We start from the raw sequence: 5938 nt of genomic DNA on the forward strand, positions 1-5938 counted from the left end.
GAGAAATGTAGTTTGCATAGTTTCCCTCATTTGTGATAACTAGAATATGTCTATGATATCCATAACAGAGGATCACGATAGCCCAACATCTAAGTGCACAGAACTATATATAATGAAGTATATCTAAGTGAACTCCCAAGAATTGGAAACAAGAGATTCTTATTATATTCTGTTTGCAGTTATTTCATTTTTGTTGTTGTTTTGTTTTCATTTTCTGAAGCCTTTGTCTTGTATATAAGTCTATCTGATCCATAGAAGGGAAAGGAAATCACAAAAATAGCAGGACAAAGGATGAACCAATGTAATATTGATACTCACTAGACACTGTGTTGGAAATGAACTTTACAACTTTGGGGGGGGAGACTGAGGATGGGAAAGTGGGAGAAAATGAGGGAAGGGGTAACTGTTCAAAACGAAATGTACTCTGCCTCACTTATATAACCATAAATCTCCTGTTCATCACCTTTACAATATATAAAATAAAATAAAATACTTTCTAAGCTGAAGAAGAGAAAGAGTGACCTTTTCTGCCCAGCATGTATCTGAACCAAGATTCTCTGATCTCAGTACCCTGAGTAGTTAGGATTACAGATATGTGCCAAGCCACTGGGCATGAATTTTATAATCAGAGCAACTGGCAAGTAATAAAGGAGAAATATAACATGATCAGATTTATTTACTAAGAGGATCATACAACTTTGAGTATGGAAAATTATTTCTAGAAGATTGAGCACATAGGAAAAACAGAATTGGCTGTCATAATTGTCTGAGCAAAAATAACAGTAAATGAAGATAGGTTGGTGACCACATATTAAGAAAGAGTAACTGTGAAGCTAAGGATTAGAGTTTTAAGCTAGGCTAAGCAGGAAAGTGTGTGAAACTCTCATCTCTGATTAACCCCTCAAAAGCCAAAAGCTCAAGTGATAGAGTGCTAGCCTAGAGCACCAAAGCTGAGAGACAGAACCCAATACTAGCATGCACATACACGTGCGTATACACACATGCCACACGCGCACACACACACACACACACACACACACACACACACACGAAAAAGTAACAGACTTGTTAGAGGTTGGATAAGGGAAGAGGAAAAGAAGAGTGGTCAAACCGTCAGGGAGATGTCAAAGAAACCCCTACTCTCTTGTTTTGAAGATGTATGGGAGAGGTGCTACATTGTAGAGATGGGAAACTTTAGAGGAAAACTAAATTCAGTGGTGATGTCTGTTCTGGTTATTTTAAAGCTAGGATTTCTTACTGGAAATGTCAGAAGGGCAGATGAATGTGAAACTGTGGAGCACAAAGGAAGGTCTAGAAATATGGGAGCTATTAGCCAGATGGTAAATGAAGCTGGGGGCATAAATGAGACTTCTGAAAGGGTGAGAGGAAAGCAGAGCTTCAAAGCAAGTCAAGCCAGCAGAGAGGGCTGATTATTTGGTTTTCCACCAGTGAAATGCTTTAGAGTTTTCTGAACATGGGGATATTTAGGTATGAGATACATTTTCTAGTTTAATAGTTTTCCTCTCTTCTACCAGGCCTTTTAGCACATTTGTATTACCTGCTGGCTTTGAAGACATTCAGGTTTTCACAATATGGGTTTGAAGGAGAAGAGAATGTGGAATAGTCTTAAGCAATTTCATTATATTGTACATTTGGGTAGAAACTGATGGAGCCTGAAAAGGAGACTGTGAAAATAGCCAAAGTACTGAGATTTAGCAAGGAAATCTTTGTAAGAATCATTCCATCTTTAATGGAAAAATTCATAAAATCATATTATGAAATGGTATTTGCTCAAAGATACATTTTATAGCATCTGAGCCATAATCATTTATGTACCATAGAATATTAGTTTTAAATTTTAGAAGAATTTTTTCTGACATATAAAGGATATAAAGTTTATAGTCTAATGTAGAAACTGATATTTAAAAGATGTAGAAATTCTTTTATATTTAAACTGCATTTTACTGCCCTTTCTTTTTCATAATTAGAATAGCTGAACCTTTAAATATGATAGAAATCATTTCATTAGATTATTATACATAATTCTTCATTCCTACAGGGTCTAATTTTGAAAAACTTGGAAGTCATTATGTCATTTCAAACAGCAATGAGACGAAGATAAGGAATGAAAAATATTGAAAATGTGTAGGAGCACTTTACTGAACAAAAATTACTTTACAGTAACTGCAAAAGACATATGAAGATGACCACAGTCATCAGACATTTACAACCTTTGCAATAAAACGTACAGTGGCATTTGTCCTTTCATGAGAATTCCTCGTCCTCAGCCTTAGGAAAAGGCTTTGTGATGTGTTTAATGCATGAAATCATCATGAATATTCAAATAAGCCATATGCTAATAAGTTTCTTATATTCTTAGACAATTATCATCTTTCTCCTTGATTTATAATTCTCTAATTGGGTGAGTTATGTGCGTGCGTGCGTGCGTGCGTGCGTGCGTGCGTGTGTGTGTGTGTGTGTGTGTGTGTGTGTGTTTTAAGATAATTAAATGGTTTCACAGAACAGTCATTTGGGAGCTGTGAAACAGCAATTGGGGCAGAGTGTTCCAGAGTCAGAGAGCCGGGGTTCCAATGTTCAACTCTTACACTGCTCAGCTAGGTGACTCTTAATCATGTATATCTCAGTTTCTCTGTGGGTAAGATGGAATAACAAGTGTATTCCCTCCTAAGGTTGTTACAAGAAAACACTGAAATAGATCACATTTTTAATCTGTTTGAGTTATGCTTACCATATAATAAAGTTTCATAAATTATTATTCCAAATTAAGCCTTCTATTTCCTTTTAATACAATTATAATCATAATGATACTCAAGAATGTTTGAAAGAACAATATAAGCATCTGTTTACTTCACCCACAAGGATGAATAGTCATACCATGAGATGAATTGTCTGAAAGACTCCATGGAGTTCAATCTTAATTTTTAATCTAGCCAAATAAATCACATTGAGTATCTATGTTTCTTCTATTTTGAATCTGAGGAGACAGAGCACTCTCTGCCTGTGCAACCAGAGATTATTTTCCAAAGATACAGAAATTACATTAGACAATATTCCTTTTCTCTCTCACACACAAACATAATATGTGTATGTATGTAATATATGTATAATATGTAACATACTAGTATATATTAATTGTACAAAATAATGTGTTTCATTGTAACATTTCACATAATGTGCTTTGATTATCACCCTTCCCTTTAGCTCCTCTTATTCCCCTACTCTTTTTTCTGATCATGGAGTAATTAGAAGAAAGAGATTAGAAAAGAAAGGGAAAGCAAAAGACATGATGAGGGGCGTAACAGAAGAATGTGATTTATGTTAGGTATAAGTTTAGAACAAACAAAAATCTCATGCTAGTTCTTTCATAAGGCACAGAAAAAATTGTACATACAAAGTAAGTGACAGGCACACATCTTTGCTCCTTTGTACACACACACACTACACCCAGGTTTCTGTTATTCATCAAAGCTCTTTTCTTAGTCATTGATGTTATTCATTTCAGCACAGTGCCTGGTCCTAATGTATGGAACTGGTTTAAACTTCACATGCAATTATTTCCAATGTGTCTGGAAAAAAAAAGACTGATCTGACTGAAGAAACTAATTGATGGAGCTGTGGTCACAATTGGCTTCTTCGTGTGTGTGTGACATCTGAAACAAGTAGGCAAATTTGTTTTACTTGATTACATTACAAAATGAATTCACAAACTCATTCTGAGAAGGACTTTCCGTGAGCTTTTATTGTTCTCATATACCTACTTATGTCAAAATAACAAGATGTAAGATCAGCCAAAGGACACATCCACCCGCTATCCCTCTAACTAGAAACATTGGGAAGACTGTGGCTTTCTTGTAAGTTGCACCCTGGCCTATGCAGAGCTGCTGTGTCTTCCATACCTTTCTCCTCTACCTCCTTCCCTGTCTCAAGCCTGCCTGCTTCCCAGGACACTGCTTCATTTTGCCCTCTCAAGTGCCAGTTCTTTCTGCCCACAGCCCTCATTTCCTCAGACCTGACAGCAGGTACTTGTCACTGTGTCCTCATTGTCCTTTCCAGAACTTTCCCTTCACCACATTTTTTAACTTTGTTTTTCTTCAAACTCTGCCTCAGGAATGACTGTTGTCATCCTTTCACAAGTTCCACAACCACTTTCATACCTACAAGAGTCTCAGAATATTCTTTGGTGATCTAATATCCTGCAAATGGTCCAGTATTACACTGACCTGCTTTGCATCAGTGAGATGTGATATGATTTCACAAACACATTCACAACCACAGAACCAGACCACAGCTAAACTTCTGGCATCAAATTTACCAGTTACTATTTTCTTGTTTCAGTGTGTTATCTGTATCTGTCTCCCTGTCTCTGTCTGTCTGTCTGTCTGTCTGTCCGTCTGCCTCTCTCCATCTCTTCCTCTCTCCTTCTCTCCCCTTTTCCCTCTCTCCCTTCTCTTCCCACTCCCCAGGAGTCTAGGCATCATCCCTGACCATTTTTTGCTAATGGCTACCACTTGAGCCACAGCTTCATCTTCAGCTTTTTGGTAGTTAATTGGAGAAAATAATTGTGGACTTCCCTGCCCAGACTGGCTTCAAACCTCGATCCTGACACCTCAGCTTCATGAGTGTAATTACAGGCGTGAGCCACCAGCAGAGTGCTTACTCAATTCTTTTTAATAGCCCAACTCAACAATTATTCAATCATAGTTCTAACTTATAGAAAACGATTTCATCCACTGATCCTTTCATAAACTGCCAACATACTTCTTACCTCCTCATTGTCAGGGATGACCTTGACTGGAATGTCACTGAGAAGAAATGAGCAGAAGCAATCAGAACTTGGTCCTCACTGATGCTGAGTCTCAGAGCTGGTCCCGTAGCAGTGTTTGAAACTTTGTCCTGGCCTCTCTTGCCCAGGCAGAGGCAAACCTGTCAGTGAGACTCTAATCTGCAGGATGGGGTTTGTTAAAGTTGTCAAGAGTAAGACCTACTTTAAGAGATACCAAGTGAAATTTAGAAGATGTGAAGAGGGTAAAACTGACTATAATGCTAGGAAACGCTTGGTGATCCAAGACAAAAATAAGTAAAACACACCCAAATACTACAGGATGATAGTTCATGTTACCAACAGATATCATTTGCCAGATTGCTTATGCATATGTAGAAGAGGACATGATCATCTGTGCAGCATATACACATGAACTACCCAAATATGATGTGAAATCTGGCCTAACCAATTATGCTGCCACTTATTTTACAGGCCCACAGGCTTCTCAATATGTTTGGGAAGGACAGGATGTATGAAGACCAAGTGGAGGTGACTGGTGATGGGTACAACATGGAAAGCATGGATGGTAAACCTGGTGCCTTCACCCGGTATTTGGATGCAGGCCTTGCCAGAAAAACCACTGGCAATAGTCTTTGGTGTACTGAAGGAAGTTGTGGATGAAGGCTTGTCCATCCATCACAGTACCCAATGATTCCCTGGTTATGATTCTGAGAGCAAAGAGTTCAATGCAGAAGTACATCTGAATCACATCATGGGACAGAATGTCACAGATTCTATGCCTTACCTACTGGAAGAAGATGAAGATTCTCATAGTACACAAAAAACAATATAACTCCTGACATGGATGGGATGTACAAGAAAGTGCATGCTGCTATGACAGAGAATCTAGGGCCCAGGAGTGCAGCCTAGTGGTAGTGTCCTTGCCTAATATACATGAAACCTTGGGTTTGATTCCCTGGAACCACACACACAGAAAAAGCCGGAAGTCACACTGTGGCTCAAGTTGCAGATTGCTAGTCTTGAGCAAAAAGTGTCCAAAAACAATTCCCAAGCCCTGAGTTCAAGCACCAGGATTGGCAAAAAAAGAAAGGAGAGAAAGAGAGAGATAATCCAGTATATGTGAAGAAGTTCCTT

The 5938-nt window shown here is 38.3% G+C and overlaps 1 pseudogene; it reads left to right on the forward strand.

Annotated features, from left to right (window-relative positions):
* The first annotated feature begins 4970 nt into the window (after positions 1 to 4970).
* LOC150056355 (large ribosomal subunit protein uL18 pseudogene) lies at positions 4971 to 5713 on the forward strand (annotated as a pseudogene).
* The last annotated feature ends 225 nt before the right edge of the window (positions 5714 to 5938 follow it).

Source organism: Megascapheus bottae, chromosome 12, assembly GCF_031878675.1.
Source record: "Megascapheus bottae isolate mThoBot1 chromosome 12, mThoBot2.hap1, whole genome shotgun sequence".
Classification (NCBI taxonomy): Eukaryota; Metazoa; Chordata; class Mammalia; order Rodentia; family Geomyidae; genus Megascapheus; species Megascapheus bottae.